Source organism: Oncorhynchus nerka, linkage group LG13 (assembly GCF_034236695.1).
Source record: "Oncorhynchus nerka isolate Pitt River linkage group LG13, Oner_Uvic_2.0, whole genome shotgun sequence".
Classification (NCBI taxonomy): Eukaryota; Metazoa; Chordata; class Actinopteri; order Salmoniformes; family Salmonidae; genus Oncorhynchus; species Oncorhynchus nerka.
Window position 1 is genome coordinate 15,469,283 of NC_088408.1, and position 20,731 is coordinate 15,490,013.

The window sequence follows — 20,731 nt, forward strand, 5'->3', positions numbered from 1 at the left end:
ACAAGAGTGTGCAATGCTGTCATCAAGGCAAAGTGTGGCTACTATGAAGAATCTCAAATATAAATATATTTAGATTTGTTTAACACTTATTTGTTTACTGCATGATTCCATGTGTTATTTCATAGTTTTGATGTCTTCACTACTTTTCTACAATGTATAAAATAGTAAAAATAAAGAAAAACCCTGGGATGAGTAGGTGTGTCCAACCTTGACTGGTACTGTACATTTCACTCCAACAATATTTTAGAATAAGGTAGATCTGTTACCGTAAGCATGCGACACCAACACACCTCCAGGCTGTATATGGGCTATTTGACCAAGAAGGAGAGTGATGAAGTGCTGCATCAGATGACCTGGCTTCCAATATCACCTGACCTCAACCCAATTGAGATGATTTGGGATGAGTTGGACTGCAGAGTGAAGGAAAAGCAACCAAGAAAGTGCTCAGCATTTGTGGGAATTCCTTCAAGACAGTTGGAAAATCATTCCAGATTAAGCTGGTTGAGAGAATACCAAGCGTGTGCAAAGCTGTCATTAAGGCAAAGGGTGGCTACTTTGAAGAATCTACAATCTAAAATATAGTTTGAGTTGATTAACACTTTTTTGGTTACATGATTCCATATGTGTTATTGCATAGTTTTTATTTCTTCACTATTATTCTATAATGTAGAAAATATTAAAAAAGATAGAAAAACCCTTGAACGAGTAGGTGTGTCCAAACTTTTGACTGGTACTCTACGTACGGTCAATGTGGGGACGGTGCCTTCGATTAATGAAGCCGGTGACTATATTGTGTTAAATTCCTCAATGTTATCGGATGAATCTTGGAACTTATTCCAGTCGGTGCTGGCGAAACAGTCCTGTAGCTTAGCATCCGCTTCATCGGAGCACTTCTGTAATGAGCGCATCACTGGTACTTCCGGTTTGTGTTTTTGCTTATAAGCAGGAATCAGAAGAATAGAGTTATTGTCATATTTTCAGAAGGGAGGTCGGGGGAAACAGTGGCTGGCAAACAGTCATGAAGTGGGTATACTCTAATTTTGCCAAAAAGTTCCTAAACGGCCCACCAAGCGAAGGAAAGATGCCCTGTGTGAAAAATTATTTGAGAAACAGTGACATACACTCTGTATGACCTAAAAGTATAAATCCCATATTGACTTTCATAGTCAGGCCAAGCCAAACTGTACTTTGCAAGTAGGCTAATTGTAACGGCTTTCTAATGGTGAAGGAGAGTCGGACCAAACTGCAGCGTGTCGATTGCGATCCATGTTTATTAAACAAACGTAAAACACGACTAAACACGAACACTACAAAACAATAAACGAAACGAAACGAAACGAAACGAAACGAAACGAAACGAAACGAAACGAAACGAAACGAAACGAAACGAAACGAAACGAAACGAAACGAAACGAAACGAAACGAAACGAAACGAAACGAAACGAAACGAAACGAAACGAAACGAAACGAAACGAAACGAAACGAAACGAAACCGGAAACAGCCTATACATGTGTCATCTAACAAGGACATCAAGACACTCAGGACAATCACCCACAATACAACCAAAGAATATGGCTGCCTAAATATGGTTCCCAATCAGAGACAACGATAAACACCTGCCTCTGATTGAGAACCACTTCAGACAGCCATAGACTTTCCTAGAACACCCCACTAAGCTACAATCCCACTAAACTACACACCACATACAAAAACCCATGTCACACCCTGGCCTGACCAAAACATGAAGAAAAACACAAAATACTTCGACCAGGGCGTGACACTAATAGTATGCTTACTATTGAAACAGATACAGGAGGCTGTCAAATTAGTTTAGATTTTTTTCATTAAGGTTTTCGCTCTCAAAGTCACACTTTTTCAAAATTACACGTTCTAAGTCCATAACAATGCTTAAACCACATCGGGAGACCACTTTTGACATCTGGGTAAAATCAGAACACCTTCTGATCTGTTCCATCAGTCTTATTAATTGATACGGCGTATACCTCCACTGCACTACTTTGTGGGCTCCCGAGTGCCCCAGTGGTTTAAGGCACTGCAGTTCAGTGTTGAGGTGTCACTACAGCCACTCTGGTTCAAGTCCAGGCTTTATCTCAACCAGCTGTGATTGAGAGGTCCGTAGGGCGGTATGGGTTTGGCTGGTGTAGGCCGTCATTATAAATAAGAATGTGTTCTTAATTAACTGACTTGCCTAATTAGAAATATGTATTTGGCATATACCCTCTACTGCTGGTGAAGTATCAGGATGTTTTCTCTGAATTTTAGATCAAATCAAATTTTATTGGTCACATACACATATTTACCAGATGTTATTAGGGATGTAGCGAAATGCTTGTGTTCTTATCACCAACAATGCAGTAGTATCTAATATTCAATTCCGTTTCAAATCATGAAATACACATTCAATTTATGAATTCAATGATAAAAATGTTGCATTAAACATAAAAAAAATGTTATATTCAAATTCAATATCCTAATACAAATGTAAAATTATAAAATTCAAATAGAATTTCTGTTGGAACTGAAATCGCTCCATACCACATTTTCATTCACAGTTTTTATGCGAGTTAAGTCATACTGTATAAACAAATCATGACAGCTGTGATGGATACAGGAAGTTTCCTTACAATTTTATAATTGCCGGCAGATCATTTGTTCGTTGGACACGGCGGGATCTTTTTGGGGTAAAATGTATTATGCAATAAATGGCAGGGAAATGTATTTATGGGAAAATATTGATATTATAGCCATCATATCAAAGTAAACTTGGAGTCACGCGATGATATGGGGGGTCCTCTCACTATGACTCCGGAAACCAAGCAGTTTATTAGACTACATGTGAAATAAGTTATGATGAACTTCATAGGGTGGTGAAAGTGCAAGGCGATGAGCTTGATGCTCCTTTCCAATAAATATCGAGGATATTCTGTTGAAATTGTGATCGATGCTTGACCACCGTTTGACAAATAAAAATGATGCCCCTGCTACATACCCCTTAGTTCACATAATTTAAAGGGGAAATCTGTGATTGCAACATTCATTTTTGTACTTTTAAATTCATGATGTATGCCCATTGATTCTTGAAGAATACAACTTAGACTAAACTTGAGCTTAGTTCAACTGTCATACCCCATCAGGCTCCAAAATATAGGCCTAAGCGTGTTTTACTCCTTTTTTGATAAATAATGTAATTGTAAACAAACACTGTATAGCCTCGAAACATGGTTAAAACTGTAATATTGATGGATGATCAGTCCTTGCATCCAGAGCTCTCTGTCTATGACTCGAAGAGTTGTTACATTTCTCCACCTCATCCCCAAATCAGTGGCGAGATATTCTGCTTTGTTATTGTTTGAACTGCAGACTGCCCCTTTAACTGTTTAAATAATGACATCGACTGTTTATGGATGTAATCTTTTATTTTTCGTGTACATTAAGTACATCGTGTTGGCTTGCACTACACTAGTATCAGACACCGTATACAACTCCCGAGTGGCGCAGCGGTCTAAGGCATCGCAGTGCTGTAGTTGTCTCTACAGACACCCTGGTTCGAATCCCGCCATGATTGAGAGTCCCATAGAGCGGTGCACAATTTCCCCGGGTTTGACCGGTGTAGGCCGACATTGTAAGTAAGAATCTCTTCTTAAACTGGCTTGCCAAGTCAAAGTAATACATTTTTTTCCCAACTGCTCAGTATACAGTCTACCCTTTATGGCCACCAGGTGTAGCACTTCACCTACAGTGTGTCCAAGGTTCAGCATCTCCTACTCCCAGAATGCCTCAGTGGTTTGCCAAGCCTTCAACAATGCAGCCTTGATCGTGCACACAGGGGGATCTAGCTACTCGTACAGCGCGCGATTGGCATGGACATGCTTACAAAAATAAAACTTAACACCGAACATGCCATTTTGTTATCAACTTGTATAACCCGAAATATGTTTTGAAGCTGATTGAAGTATATATATATATTTTTTTAACATTTTGGAGCCTCATACCGGGTGAGTAGCAAGCTAACTAAGCTAACGTTTGTCTGCTAGCAAGCAAATGCCTATTGTGGCTAACGTTAGCTGGCTAATTGACCCCCCTTTCTCATTCACATTATATTGTCGTATTATTGTGCGGAGACGTCTATTCCTTTCTGTAGCTATTCCGTAATTAACTTATTTCGCCTCGAGTATTGTGCACTGAAAAAACCTTATCGCCAGCTGGTTAGCACTGCGTGTGTGTCGTGTCGTTATTGGTACCCTCTCAAGCGTGTTTGTTGTGATCTCCCTCTGACCGACACACGTCAACGTCAGAGTTAGTTTGATGGCAAAACAATGTATCAATTTGAAATTACAAAACGGCATTGATGTTTGTGTTATAAGCAACCAAAAGTATGTATATTGTAGCAAGCATCGGAAATCGTTAGCTAGCTAGTCAATGCAACCCAAAAGTAGCTTGTCCATTTAATGTGCATGCTGCATTGTAGTTGGCTATTCGGCACAATAGATACACTCCCATTCAAATGGCTAACGTTACCATTGCAGAGTGAATCATGGTACAGTACAATGAAGGGTGAAACCAACAACATGGATTTAGAACCAATACATTGTAGCTTACTATTTTGTAATATTGTTCTGGGCTGAGTGTCCCAAAAGCTTCGAAGCACTAAGATCATCTTTCGTTCGTCACGATTCCACTGAAACTAAAATATCTTTGCTGCTTTTGGAACCCAGTCCTGTTCTTTTACGTTAAGCTTCAGTAGAGGTCCCAGATGAAGCTACCCCCTACTAATTGTGGTAACGGCTAAGACTAACCTCAGGTTGCCTTACCGCTAGTGGCCTATTTGGATTTCATATGATGTTTTAATGTGTATCTTGTGACTGATGGAGTATGGATACTTTATTGAAAACAAGTTAGGATATGCACACTCCTCCATAGTTGCATTATCAACAGTAATAGGCCTAGCTATCCCTTGATCATGACTCCACATAAGAGTTATTGGAAGAAGGCATCTTCCATACCGAGGAGGTTTATTTAGAACGATCAATCTGAACATTAACGGCGGCAGGTAGTCTAGTGGTAAGAGCGTTGGGCCAGTAACCAAAAGGTTTCTGGATCGAGTCCCTGAGCTGACATGGTACAACATATGTTTTTCTGCCCCTGAACAAGGCAGTTAACCTACCAGGGAACAGTGGGTTGTCATTGTAAACAGGAATTTGTTCTTAACTGACTTGCCTAGTTAAATAAAGGTAAAACAAATGAACAGGTGTCGCTTGCGCCTGCGGTACAGTTTTGGAAGCATCATTTAAAAAAAGTTAAATTGATAGGCAAGGTTAGTGTTCCCACACAGCCATATCTGAATGACCACATTCTAAATGTGTTTTCTGTCATTCTGAGCATCGTGGGTGGACGCCATAATTAGGTTACGCACCCAATGCATATGGGTCCAGGAAATTTCTCAAATGTCCGGTAAATGAACATGTTGCAGGTCAAATGTCCAGCTCCACATTTTCATAACAGAAACCCGGTTGTAGTTGATAGAACACGTAGAAGAGGGGGGGGGGGGGTGTTGATGGTCACATTAAAACAATCTTAGGCATGTATATAGTTTTATTGGTTCAATAGTGTTCCACCTTGTCAGCAGCATCAGATTTAGTTCATAGAAGTTTGCCGCGGGGGGGGTCTTTATATTTGTACTTTTTCACACTTTCACACATTGTGAACAGCGACCATGGAGCAATTGGGGAAAGTGCCTTGCTCAAGGGCACATCAACAGATTTCCACCTAATCTGTTCAGGGTTTCGAACTAGCGGCCATACGGATATTGGCTCGAACCGCTAGGCTACCTTCTGCCCAGTAGTGACAGACCGGTGATGTAATTGTTTCCCATGGACCCCAGCAAGAGAATAAATCAACATGTACCACATGGGACAACAGCCTTTAACAGTGGACAAGGTTATTGATCCTCTCATAGGGGCTTGATAGCTGTGTCGCCCAATGATCTTCTCTTGTGGTCACCAAGTAATCAACCTTAGCTGCAAGTTGTGATATTGACACAATCAGCATTCGATTACTGTGCTGTGACATGGGCTCTTGTTTTCACACTGCCTTTCATTAAACATTTTAACCCTTTACACTTGTACAAAATGGCTGATTTGGACACTGATAAGCTCCTAAATTGGAATGCAGTGGCTGTACAGTAACATGTTATAAATTACATGGCTGACTTCGGTCGTCAGTTGAATGGTGTTTCCTCCGGCACATTGGTGCGGCTTGCTTCTTGGTTAAGCGGGTCAGTGTTAAGGATGGTTTGACGGGGCATGTTTCAAAGGACACCAGAAAGTGGGAAGCAAAAAGTGTGCTTGCTCTAGTTCCTCAACAGCACAGCTATGAGAGCTACAAAAAAATCACCTTATAATTGAAGACTTCTTTGAATCATAATTGTGCATTGAAATGACTTAGGAACTCTGGAGAGGTGTGTTCCCGCTTGGAGACACAAGTTAGTCCTCTCACTCAAACCCTTGTCAATTTGTTGTCCTATGTTGCACCTACCCCACATTTCCAGGAATATTCTTACGTCAAATTTTGTAATCAACAAATGCAGCGAAAAGTACAGTGAATGTAAAATGCACATGAAATCAAGTGTAATGTTTGGATTCAGTCGTGTCAGGTGAACTGTTATGTCCTTAACTTTGGTGTAATCATTCCCTTTCAATTGCTATCATGCTTATGCATATGTGCTTCATATTTCTTCTGTAAGAAACATTTTAATTTAGCCCTATCCATATAGGCCAATTCCCACAAGTGTAAAGGGTTCATTCTTTCCTTATGCAGCAATATTGTGTGGGGAATTACTTCAGCCAGCTTAATGACAATAAATGAGCAAATAAATCCAGAGGTGTTGCCTTTTGCAGTGTCTGCTCGACCTTCTCGCTGGCGACGCTGAGTGAGTGCAGAAGTTTGGCTGTGTTTGGCCTTGAGTGTTCGTGTTGCCGGGCGGGCTCTAAAGCCGTACTCGTCAACATCTGTTTTATGTTGTCTCTTTTTCTGACAGTGCGAGATGTATTTATATAGGGCCAAGCCACTCACTTCTGCAGTTCAATTTATTGCGTTTCAGAGAACATGAACAGATGTCAACTGTAGGTGGAGAACGTGAATGAATCAGAGGCTGATTTAAATGAACTTGAAGAGTGAGACATTGCACTGTGTAAGAGAATGTTGGTATGAGAGAGATGTCAGAATTCATCTGTCTCTTGGTGGAGATAGTGGATAGCAGAGGTACATGCATGTTCAATCGTGGCCTGCTTCACTTCCGGGATTACTTAGCTAATCCATTATCTCCCAAACTACGTTTTCCCAGAGCCCCGTCTGCCCTATTTTTAAAAATGTTTTCCTTTTTTTTTTTGAGGACCCCAATGGCAATCCTACCGCCACACATGGTAAACATACAGTATGTGTTAATAACCTCTTGGGGATAGTGAGACGCTATCGTCTCAAGTGGCCAATAGCCTCGGGAAATGCATTGCGCCAAATTCAAATAAAACGCGATAAAACTCAAACTTTCATTAAATCACACATGCAGGGTACTCAATTAAAGCTACACTCGTTGTGAATCCAGCCAACATGTCAGATTTTTAAAATGCTCTTCGGCGAAAGCATGAGAAGCTATTATCTGATAGCATGCACCCCCCTGAACCAGTTGTAAACAAAATAACTAGCGTAGCAGGCGCTACACAAAACACTGAAATAAAATATAAAACATGCATTACCTTTGACGAGCTTCTTTGTTGGCACTCCAATATGTCCCATAAACATCACAATTGGTCCTTTTTTCCCCCGATTAATTCCGTCCATGTATACCCAAAATGTCCATTTATAAAGCAGGTTTGATCCGGAAATAAACAGCTTTCCAAAACACAACGTCACTATAAAACATTTCAAAAGTTGCCTATAAACTTTGCCAAAATATTTCAAACTACTTTTGTAATACAACTTTAGGTATTTTTAAACGTTAATAATCGATCAAATTGTAGACGGGGCAATCTGTATTCAATAGAGCAAGTAAACAAAACATGCACCATTTTCCCTCTTGCATAACTATCAACAGTGTAACGTTGTTGCAGGTTGTGCCTCTTCTTCGTTGCACCAATGATTAACTCCAACCCAATTCCAAAGACTGGTGACATCCTGTGGAAGTCGTAGGAACTGTAAAATGGTCGCTATCAAATGTCCCTTGGCAAAGACAACTGAGGGAACGGTCAGAGGGAAAAAGAAGAAGGATCTGAACAGTTTTTCCTTGGGGTTTTGCTGTTATAGTCACAGACATGATTGAACCAGTTTTAGAAATTTCAGTGTTTTCTATCCACACCTACTAATCATATGCATATAATATATTCCTGGCATGATTAGCAGGAAGTTGAAATTGTGCACGCTATTTATCCAAAAGTGGAAATGCTGCCCCCTATCCTTAAGAAGTTTTAAGATAAAAGCAGTTCCTCCCGGGTGGCGCAGTGGTTAAGCGCCCTTAACTGTACTGCAGCGCCAGCTGTGCCATCAGAGTCCCTGGGTTCGCGCCCAGGCTCTGTCGTAACCGGCCGCGACCGGGAGGTCCGTGGGGCGACGCACAATTGGCCTAGCGTCGTCCGGGTTAGGGAGGGCTTGGTCGGTAGGGATGTCCTTGTCTCATCGTGCACCAGCGACTCCTGTGGCGGGCCAGGCGCAGTGCGCGCTAACCAACGTTGCCAGGTGCACGGTGTTCCCTCCGACACATTGGTGCGGCTGGGTTCCGGGTTGGATGCGTGCTGTGTTAAGAAGCAGTACGGCTGGTTGGGTTGTATCGGAGGACGCATGACTTTCAACCTTCGTCTCTCCCGAGCCCGTAGCTACTACAACAATTGGATACCACGAAATTGGGGAGAAAAAGGGGTAAAAAAAAAGAAAACGAAAAAAAAAAGGAAAACAGTTCAAAATAAATAGCTAGCCAACCTAGCATGGGCCAAGGGTACATTTTTGACTGGCAGCCCTGTCAGTGTGTTTTCTTATTGGGGTTCCAGAACAGCAGAACATAATATCCTGTGAAAAGGCACTTAAACTTTCTGGCGCAGGCGTTCTGCCAACGACCCACCTCGACAACATCCGGTGAAATTGCAGAGCGCGAAATTCAATTGACAGAAATAGAAATATTTAGCATTCATTAAAAGCTTAACTTCTTGTTAATCCAGCCGCTGTGTCAGATTTCAAATGCGATTATCTGAGGACAGCTCCCTGCATACAAAAGCATGAAAAACACATTTCAACCAGGTAGGTGCGCCACGACAGTCAGAAATAGCGATATAATAAATGCCTTACCTTTGAAGATCTTCTTCTGTTGGCACTCCAATAGGTCCCAGCTACATAACGAATGGTCCTTTTGTTCAATAATGTCCTTTATATCCCCAAAAACTCAGTTTAGCTGGCGCGCTTCATTCAATAATCCATCGGTTTCCCTCCTTAACCTGTTGGTGTTAGGGGGCAGTATTTTCGTTTTTGGAAAAAAAACATTCCTGTTTTAAACGGGATATTTTCTCATGAAAATATGCTAGAATATGCATATAATTGACAGCTTTGGATAGAAAACACTCTAACGTTACCAAAACTGTAAAGATATTGTCTGTGAGTATAACAGAACTGATGTTGCAGGCGAAAGCCTGAGAAAAATCCAATCCGGAAGTGCCCCAGGTTTTGAAAGCGCTGCGTTCCAATGACTCCCTATATGGCTGTGAATGTACCATCAACAAGCTTACGCTTTCTACGTATTCCCCAAGGTGTCTACAGCATTGTGAAGTAGTTTTACGCATTTCTGTTGGAGAATAGCCGTATGGGGGCACATTGCGTAAGTGGTCACATGGTGGCTCCGAGAGAGATTCTCGCGTAAAGTGCAGAGGTAGCCATTACTCCAATCGGTCCTAGAGAAAAAGGAATTGTCCCGATGGATATATTATCGAATAGATATTAGAAAAACACCTTGAGGATGGATTCTAAACGTTTGCCATGTTTCTGTCGATATTATGGAGCTAATTTGGAAGAAAAAAAATTGGCATTGTGGTTGATACCAACCTTAATATAATGCCAAAATGAAACATGTGTTCACAAAAAATATTGTGTGTTTATTTAACACTGTAAATTAAAGGAATGAGTGGTTTTGGGTGGATTTTCCCTCTAAGACTTGGGTCCCATCTCTATCAGGTAGTAATTCCCCCATGGTAGGGCATTATCGCCCTGGCTGCTCTCCCACAATCCATCAGTGTCTTGAGAATGGGGTGGCTGCAGGATTGGGTGGGCTGGGGTTGGCAGCTGTTGGGAGCACCTGCCTCCATCTGTGATGGGCTAGCAGCCTGGCCTGGGATATAGAGGCCCTGGAAACAGGGCTGCCTTGGCCAGATAACAAGAGGGAGGTTTTTTTGTTGTTAGGGCTGGCCGTGGTGTGTGTGTGTGCAGCTGATTTGTTTTACATAACTTTTTTCATTGGGACGCTTCCAGCCTTGCTCCGATGTGGGCAGCCTTGCCAGGGGATTCACAGGGCATGTGGGTCTCCGTTCAGCTCAGGTATACCCGAGTGGAGTTGATAGCCACTGTACATTTATGTTGACCAAGCTCAAGGTCATTGCACTGACATTGTTTGGCAGGTAGACTTAATTAATATGTGGTGGCCTTAACATTCAGAGCACCTTTGTGGATGTCAAACCTGATTGAGAGGTGTGTGTGTGTGTCTGTGTGCCACTGTACAGTGCTTTCAGAAAGTATTCAGGCCCCTTCACGTTTTTCACATTTTGTTATGTTACAGCCTTTTTCTAACATGTATTATATTTTCCTCATCCGTCTACACACTAGCCCATAATGAAAAGTGAAAACAGGTTTTATACATTTTAGCAAATGTATTAAAAAATAAACAAATACCTTATTTACATAAGTTTTCAGACCCTTTGTTGTGAGACTCTACATTGAGCTCATTTGCATCCTGTTTCCATTGATCATCCTTGATGTTTCTACAACTTGATTGGAGTCCACATGGTAAATTCAATTGATTAGACATTATTTGGAAAGGCACACCCCTGTCTATATTAGGTCCCACCGTTGACAGTGCATGTCAGAGCAAAAACCAAGCCACGAGGTCGAAGGAATTGTCCGTAGAGCTCAGAGACATGATTGTGTCGAGACAGATCTGGGGAAGGGTACCAAAACATTTATTTCTGCAGCATTGAAGGTCCACCGGGAACACAGTGGCCTCCATCTTAAATGGAAGACATTTGATACCTCCAAGACTCCCTAGAGCTATCCGCCCGGCCAAACTAAGCAATCGGGGGAGAAGGGCCTTCGTCAGGGAGGTGACCAAGAACCCCGATGGTCAATCTGACATGGCTTCAGCGTTCCTCTGTGGAGATAGGAGAACCTTCCAGAAGGACAACCATCTCTGCAGCACTCCACCTATCAGGCCTTTATGGTAGAGTGGCCAGACGAAAGCCACCCCTCAGTAAAAGCCACATGACACCCCACTTGGAGTTTGCCAAAAAGGCACCTAAAGGATTATCTGGTCTGATGAAATCAAGATTGAACTCTTTGGCCTGAATGTCAAGCGCCACGTCTGGAGGAAACCGGGCACAGCTCATCACCTGGCCAATACCATCCCTACGGTGAAGCATGGTGGTGGTAGAATCATGCTTTGTGGATGTTTTTCAGCGGCAGGGACAGAGGGACTAGTCAGGATCGAGGGAAAGATGAACGGAACAAAGTACAGAGAGATCCTTGATGAAAACCTGCTCCAGAGTGCTCAGGACCTCAGACTGGGGCGAAGGTTCACCTTCCAACAGGACAACGACCCTAAGCACACAGCCAAGACAACGCAGGAGTGGCTTCAGGACAAGTCTCTGAATGTCCTTGAGTGGACTTGATCCCGATCAAACATCTCCGGAGAGACCTGATAATGGCTGTGCAGTGACTCTTCCCATCCAACCTGACAGAGCTTGAGAGGATCTTCAAAGAAGAATTGGATAACTTCCCAAATACAGGTGATCCAAGCTTGTTGCGTCAAACCCAAAAGACTCAAGGCTGTAATCGCTGCCAAAGGTGCTTCAACAAAGTACTGAGTAAAGGGTTTGAATACTTATGTAAAGGTATTATTTCAGTTTTAAATGTTTAATACATTTGCACATACAACCTTATCAAATCAAATCAAATCAAATTTATTTATATAGCCCTTCGTACATCAGCTGATATCTCAAAGTGCTGTACAGAAACCCAGCCTAAAACCCCAAACAGCAAACAATGCAGGTGTAAAAGCACGGTGGCTAGGAAAAACTCCCTAGAAAGGCCAAAACCTAGGAAGAAACCTAGAGAGGAACCAGGCTATGTGGGGTGGCCAGTCCTCTTCTGGCTGTGCCGGGTAGAGATTATAACAGAACATGACCAAGATGTTCAAATGTTCATAAATGACCAGCATGGTCGAATAATAATAAGGCAGAACAGTTGAAACTGGAGCAGCAGCACAGTCAGGTGGACTGGGGACAGCAAGGAGTCATCATGTCAGGTAGTCCTGGGGCACGGTCCTAGGGCTCAGGTCCTCCGAGAGAGAGAAAGAAAGAGAGAATTAGAGAGAGCATATGTGGGGTGGCCAGTCTTCTTCTGGCTGTGCCGGGTGGAGATTATAACAGAACGTGGCCAAGATGTTCAAATGTTCATAAATGACCAGCATGGTTGAATAATAGTAAGGCAGAACAGTTGAAACTGGAGCAGCAGCATGGCCAGGTGGACTGGGGACAGCAAGGAGTCATCATGTCAGGTAGTCCTGGGACATGGTCCTAGGGCCCAGGCCAGTTGAAACTGGAGCAGCAGCATGGCCAGGTGGACTGGGGACAGCAAGGAGTCATCATGTCAGGTAGTCCTGGGGCATGGTCCTAGGGCTCAAGTCCTCCGAGAGAGAGAAAGAAAGAGAGAAGGAGAGAATTAGAGAACGCACACTTAGATTCACACAGGACACCGAATAGGACAGGAGAAGTACTCCAGATATAACAAACTGACCCTAGCCCCCCGACACATAAACTAATGCAGCATAAATACTGGAGGCTGAGACAGGAGGGGTCAGGAGACACTGTGGCCCCATCCGAGGACACCCGGACAGGGCCAAACAGGAAGGATATAACCCCACCCACTTTGCCAAAGCACAGCCCCCACACCACTAGAGGGATATCTTCAACCACCAACTTACCATCCTGAGACAAGGCCGAGTATAGCCCACAAAGATCTCCGCCACAGCTCAACCCAAGGGGGGCGCCAACCCAGACAGGCCGACCACAACAGTGAATCAACCCACCCAGGTGACGCACCCCCCAGGGACGGCATGAGAGAGCCCCAGTAAGCCAGTGACTCAGCCCCGTAACAGGGTAGAGGCAGAGAATCCCAGTGGAAAGAGGGGAATCGGCCAGGCAGAGACAGCAAGGGCGGTTCGTTGCTCCAGAGCCTTTCCGTTCACCTTCCCACTCCTGGGCCAGACTACACTCAATCATATGACCCACTGAAGAGATGAGTCTTCAGTAAAGACTTAAAGGTTGAGACCGAGTTTGCGTCTCTGACATGGGTAGGCAGACCGTTCCATAAAAATGGAGCTCTATAGGAGAAAGCCCTGCCTCCAGCTGTTTGCTTAGAAATTCTAGGGACAATTAGGAGGCCTGCGTCTTGTGACCGTAGCGTACGTGTAGGTATGTACGGCAGGACCAAATCAGAGAGATAGGTAGGAGCAAGCCCATGTAATGCTTTGTAGGTTAGCAGTAAAACCTTGAAATCAGCCCTTGCTTTGACAGGAAGCCAGTGTAGAGAGGCTAGCACTGGAGTAATATGATCAAATTTTTTGGTTCTAGTCAGGATTCTAGCAGCCGTATTCAGCACTAACTGAAGTTTATTTAGTGCTTTATCCGGGTAGCCGGAAAATAGAGCATTGCAGTAGTCTAACCTAGAAGTGACAAAAGCATGGATTAATTTTTCTGCATCATTTTTGGACAGAAAGTTTCTGATTTTTGCAATGTTACGTAGATGGAAAAAAGCTGTCCTCGAAATGGTCTTGATATGTTCTTCAAAAGAGAGATCAGGGTCCAGAGTAACGCCGAGGTCCTTCACAGTTTTATTTGAGACGACTGTACAACCATTAAGATTAATTGTCAGATTCAACAGAAGATCTCTTTGTTTCTTGGGACCTAGAACAAGCATCTCTGTTTTGTCTGAGTTTAATAGTAGAAAGTTTGCAGCCATCCACTTCCTTATGTCTGAAACACATGCTTCTAGCGAGGGCAATTTTGGGGCTTCACCATGTTTCATTGAAATGTACAGCTGTGTGTCATCCGCATAGCAGTGAAAGTTTACATTATGTTTTCGAATAACATCCCCAAGAGGTAAAATATATAGTGAAAACAATAGTGGTCCTAAAACAGAACCTTGAGGAACACCGAAATTTACAGTTGATTTGTCAGAGGACAAACCATTCACAGAGACAAACTGATATCTTTCCGACAGATAAGATCTAAACCAGGCCAGAACATGTCCGTGTAGACCAATTTGGGTTTCCAATCTCTCCAAAAGAATGTGGTGATCGATGGTATCAAAAGCAGCACTAAGGTCTAGGAGCACGAGGACAGATGCAGAGCCTCGGTCCGTTGCCATTAAAATGTCATTTACCACCTTCACAAGTGCCGTCTCAGTGCTATGATGGGGTCTAAAACCAGACTGAAGCATTTCGTATACATTGTTTGTCTTCAGGAAGGCAGTGAGTTGCTGCGCAACAGCCTTCTCTAAAATTTTTGAGAGGAATGGAAGATTCGATATAGGCCGATAGTTTTTTATATTTTCTGGGTCAAGGTTTGGCTTTTTCAAGAGAGGCTTTATTACTGCCACTTTTAGTGAGTTTGGTACACATCCAGTGGATAGAGAGCCGTTTATTATGTTCAACATAGGAGGGCCAAGCACAGGAAGCAGCTCTTTCAGTAGTTTAGTTGGAATAGGGTCCAGTATGCAGCTTGAAGGTTTAGAGGCCATGATTATTTTCATCATTGTGTCAAGAGATATAGTACTAAAAGACTTGAGCGTCTCTCTTGATCCTAGGTCCTGGCAGAGTTGTGCAGACTCAGGACAACTGAGGTTTGGAGGAATACGCAGGTTTAAAGAGGAGTCCGTAATTTGCTTTCTAATAATCATAATCTTTTCCTCAAAGAAGTTCATGAATTTATCACTGCTAAAGTGAAAGTCATCCTCTCTTGGGGAATGCTGCTTTTTAGTTAGCTTTGCGACAGTATCAAAAAGGAATTTCGGATTGTTCTTATTTTCCTCAATTAAGTTAGAAAAATAGGATGATCGAGCAGCAGTAAGGGCTCTTCGGTACTGCACGGTACCGTCCTTCCAAGCTAGTCGGAAGACTTCCAGTTTGGTGTGGCGCCATTTCCGTTCCAATTTTCTGGAAGCTTGCTTCAGAGCTCGGGTATTTTCTGTGTACCAGGGAGCTAGTTTCTTATGAGACATTTTTTTAGTTTTTAGGGGTGCAACTGCATCTAGGGTATTGCGCAAGGTTAAATTGAGATACTCAGTTAGGTGGTTAACGGATTTTTGTCCTCTGGCGTCCTTGGGTAGGCAGAGGGAGTCTGGAAGGGCATCAAGGAATCTTTGTGTTGTCTGTGAATTTATAGCACGACTTTTGATGTTCCTTGGTTGGGGTCTGAGCAGATTATTTGTTGCAATTGCAAACGTAATAAAATGGTGGTCCGATAGTCCAGGATTATGAGGAAAAACATTAAGATCCACAACATTTATTCCATGGGACAAAACTAGGTCCAGCGTATGACTGTGACAGTGAGTGGGTCCAGAGACATGTTGGACAAAACCCACTGAGTCGATGATGGCTCCGAAAGCCTTTTGGAGTGGGTCTGTGGACTTTTCCATGTGAATATTAAAGTCACCAAAGATTAGAATATTATCTGCAATGACTACAAGGTCCGATAGGAATTCAGGGAACTCAGTGAGAAACGCTGTATATGGCCCAGGAGGCCTGTAAACAGTAGCTATAAAAAGTGATTGAGTAGGCTTGCTAGATTTCATGACTAGAAGCTCAAAAGACGAAAACGTCATTTTTTTTTTTTTTTTTTTTTTTTTTGTAAATTGAAATTTGCTATCGTAAATGTTAGCAACACCTCCGCCTTTGCGGGATGCACGGGGGATATGCTCACTAGTGTAGCCAGGAGGTGAGGCCTCATTTAACACAGTAAATTCATCAGGCTTAAGCCATGTTTCAGTCAGGCCAATCACATCAAGATTATGATCAGTGATTAGTTCATTGACTATAATTGCCTTTGAAGTAAGGGATCTAACATTAAGTAGCCCTATTTTGAGAAGTGAGGTATCATGATCTCTTTCAGTAATGACAGGAATGGAGGTGGTCTTTATCCTAGTGAGATTGCTAAGGCGAACACCGCCATGTTTAGTTTTGCCCAACCTAGGTCGAGGCACAGACACGGTCTCAATGGTGATAGCTGAGCTGACTACACTGACTATGCTAGTGGCAGACTCCACTATGCTGGCAGGCTGGCTAATAGCCTGCTGCCTGGCCTGCACCCTATTTCATTGTGGAGCTAGAGGAGTTAGAGCCCTGTCTATGTTGGTAGATAAGATGAGAGCACCCCTCCAGCTAGGATGGAGTCCGTCACTCCTCAGCAGGTCAGGCTTGGTCCTGTTTGTGGGTGAGTCCCAGAAAGAGGGCCAATTATCTACAAATTCTATCTTTTGGGAGGGGCAGAAAACAGTTTTCAACCAGCGATTGAGTTGTGAGACTCTGCTGTAGAGCTCATCACTCCCCCTAACTGGGAGGGGGCCAGAGACAATTACTCGATGCCGACACATCTTTCTAGCTGATATGCACGCAGAAGCTATGTTGCGCTTGGTGATCTCTGACTGTTTCATCCTAACATCGTTGGTGCCGACGTGGATAACAATATCTCTATACTCTCTACACTCGCCAGTTTTAGCTTTAGCCAGCACCATCTTCAGATTAGCCTTAACGTCGGTAGCCCTGCCCCGGGTAAACAGTGTATGATCGCTGGATGATTCGCTTTAAGTCTAATACTGCGGGTAATGGAGTCGCCAATGACTAGAGTTTTCAATTTGTCAGAGCTAATGGTGGGAAGCTTCGGCGTCTCAGACCCCGTAACGGGAGGAGTAGAGACCAGAGAAGACTCGGCCTCTGACACCGACCCGCTGCTTAATGGGGAAAACCGGTTGAAAGTTTCTGTCGGCTGAATGAGCGACACCGGTTGAGCGTTCCTACAGCATTTCCTTCCAGAAACCGTGAGAAAATTGTCCGGCTGCGGGGACTGTGCCAGGGGATTTATACTACTATCTGTACTTACTGGTGGCACAGACGCTGTTTCATCCTTTCCTACACTAAAATTACCCTTGCCTAACGATTGCGTCTGAAGCTGGGCTTGCAGTACAGCTATCCTCGCCGAAAGGCGAGCACAGCGGCTGCAATTAGAAGGCATCATGTTAATGTTACTACTTAGCTTCGGCTGTTGGAGGTCCTGACGAATCGTGTCCAGATAAAGCGTCCGGAGTGAAAAAGTTGAGGAAAAAATAAATAAATATATGAACGGTAATTAAAAAGTGAAAACCGTAAAGTTGTCAGGTAGCAAAATAGGCAAAATAGGTTGGCAACAAAACGCACAGCAACTCGAAAACAAGCCTGCAAGTTGTGACCGGAAATGACGTCTCTGAAATATGGGGTATTGTGTGTTGATTTGAGGAGAAAAACAATTGAATCAATTTCAGAATAAGGCTGTAACGTAACAAAATGTGGAACATGTCAAAGGGTCTGAATACTTTCCGAATGCCCTGTAGAATTATCCATGGCCAACTGCAAAAGTGTCGCTATTACTCTCAACAGCATTGCTGCCCTGAATTTAACAAGCACCATCGACAAAGATCAGTGGGAAAAAGTTGTGATCGATTACTTTTTGCACACGGTCAGTGTGAACCGGAGTGACTTGACACAACTTTGTCCAAACTAGCTGTACAAACAAAACTAACGTTACAGGACGTCTTACTTAAAGGTTTTCCAGTCTGCCGTGAAGCGTTCATCCATGTATACAGGTACTAGTCTTGCTACATTTTCTGATATTATATGTTTCCAATTTTGTCAGTTTTCGTTGTAAGTTAAATCGTACTGTTAGCTAGAGAACGTTAGCTTGCTGGCTCGCTAGCTAACGTTATGTGTATGATCTGTGTAGTCATTTTATTAGTATCTCAGAAATCCATTTGCTTTGCTATTTATAGCCTAATGTTAACTAGCTAGCTAATATTGGACTCTAGTTGGTTAGCTTTTGCTCCCTGCAGATTCATACTACAGCGTTTCATAGGCCTCCCAAGTGGCGCAGTGGTGTAAGGCACTGCATCACAGTGCTAGCTGTACCACTAGAGATTCTGGGTTCGAGTCCAGGCTCTGTTGCAGCTGGCAGCGACCGGGAGACCCATGGGGCGGCGCACAATTGGCTCAGCGTTGTCCGGAATTAGGGAGGGTTTGGTCGGCAGGGCTGTCCTTGTCCTATCACGCACTAGCGACTCCTGTGGCAGGCCGAGCACAGTGCACGCTGACACGGCTGCCAGGTGCACGGTGTTTCCTCCGACACGTTGCTGTGGATGGCTTCTGAATTAAGCGGGCATTGTGTCAAGAAGTGTGGCTTGTTTGGGTTGTGTTTTGGAGGATACACGGCCACTCCATAAAATTGGGGCGAAAAAGGGGTAATTAAAATAAAAAAAATCTGCTTTTCATGCTAGCTATTGCAATCAATTTGCATTGCTAGTACTACTGTATAGGTTGGGATTATGGCTCATTATTTTATCTAGTCAGTAGCTCGCTACATGTCTAAACAGAAGATTCTACTTCGCCAGATTATTCATGACCCATCAAGTTAGCCAGGTGTGTCTGGAGGTGATGACTGCCAATGAACATGTGTACATGTCTAGACAATAGTGATCCATCCACTTAGCTAGATGTGGCTGGGGGGTGGTTATAGAATTTCTTTCTCATGACCCAAAAATGTAAACTGTGTATGGGTAAGCATGATCTAATATCTAAATATTTGAATCTGGAGTCTTTCTGTTTTTGACTGTGCTGTTTACACCTTCTATATCCTCTGCATGTGACAAATTTAAAGTTTGATTTTATGTGGTATGTTTACCATTGATGGTAAAGTGAAGAACAACATGACCTGCACCTAAGTCATATTAGGATGTAGGGTACTTTTAGTCTTGAAATCTTTTGTTTACTACTGTACCTTACTCACTCTGTTTAGCACATGGCCTCACCTGAATCCTCAACGAGATGGGTGGGGCTTAGGCTTAAGTGGGTGTGAAGGATGCTGAATAAGTGTAGACAAAGAGGAGCTCTTCAGTCGGTGTACCAAAACATTCAAGAGACATTTTCTCTAAAGTGGAGTAACAAGTTCATCAACTTTCAAAGCATAATCACTTTCCCATTGTTCCTCAACTGTAGTGTATGATATAGCATTTTGTAACTCCGACTGTGTACTTTTATCCAATGTAAAAAATAAAATAAACTCAATTTCAAATTTTTCACCAGACATTTATGTGCTAGCTGTCTTTTCTGTTGAATAAATGTGACTGACCTGAAAAATGCTGCTAAGCCATATGTGGTACCGCAATTCCGCACCTGACAGGAATGGAGCATTAATTCTCTACAATCGTGTTCGTTTGATACTGCCATTTTTAGTATGGTCTGTTTTAAAATGTTGCTATTTGAGACATATAAAGGGTGTCGATAGAAAGGTTAAGTTCTCATCAGTAAAATAATGTCTGTGTGTTTCAATGACCATATGACTGATTCAGTTGGACCAAACCTCAAATGCAAAAAGTTGAAACTGCTTTTTTTTTCAGATAATAAGAAAGGATCTTTAGTCTTTGTTGTGAGTGACAGGGGGAAGGGGCTTATTAATGTCTGTCTGCGAGGGGGAAGTTTCACACAGCAGCCAAGGAGTCGAGACTAAATAAATAGCCTTATTAGGCAGGCACATCATTTAACGAGGACCATGAGGCCTTTGTCTGTAATTTGATTGTGGTCAGTCAGCTTTTTAGTGTGTGAATTCCCTTAAGATGGATGCTCAGCCTGGCAATGCATCATACAGACCATGTATTTATTACCTATAGTGTTCTAACTTGTCTGTTTGAGCTTATTAGACAAGTGCTGTTCTACACTGAAAAACCGGAGAACCCCGTCTGTTTCCCTCTCACGGTCGCCAAAAAGAAACCTGAAGCATGTCTCTATCGACGCGTCACTCCTGACTGAGAGGGTGCTTGTGCTGACAGCAGTTTTACAGCAGAAAACATCAATAGATTTTTTTGCTTTCCATTTAACAGCTTTTCACACTGTAGTTTTCATGCCTAAGGCCTATTTGTTTTGTTCCACACTAGGCATTGGGCTCAGTCTTTCAAACGGCTGTCAGACTAACTCAGTTTCCCAAACACCACCACCTCTTCTTCCTCACCGGGACCCCCAAACACCACCACCTTTTCTTCCTCACACCGGGACCCCCAAACACCACCACCTCTTCTTCCTCCCCCCTGGGGACCCCCAAACACCACCACCTTTTCTTCCACACCGGGACCCCCAAACACCACCACCTTTTGTTCCTCACACCGGGACCCCCA

General features: G+C 43.1%; 1 protein-coding gene across 1 annotated transcript in view; it reads left to right on the top strand.

The window, feature by feature from the left end:
* Window positions 1–3,817: 3,817 nt before the first annotated feature.
* LOC115139163 (exostosin-like 3) overlaps window positions 3,818–20,731 on the top strand; it is a 65,838-nt gene continuing 48,924 nt past the window's right edge. Inside the window, exon 1 of the mRNA XM_065026210.1 lies at window positions 3,818–4,017. The gene's annotated coding sequence lies outside the window, so the exon portion shown is untranslated. The remainder of the gene's footprint in view (window positions 4,018–20,731) is intronic.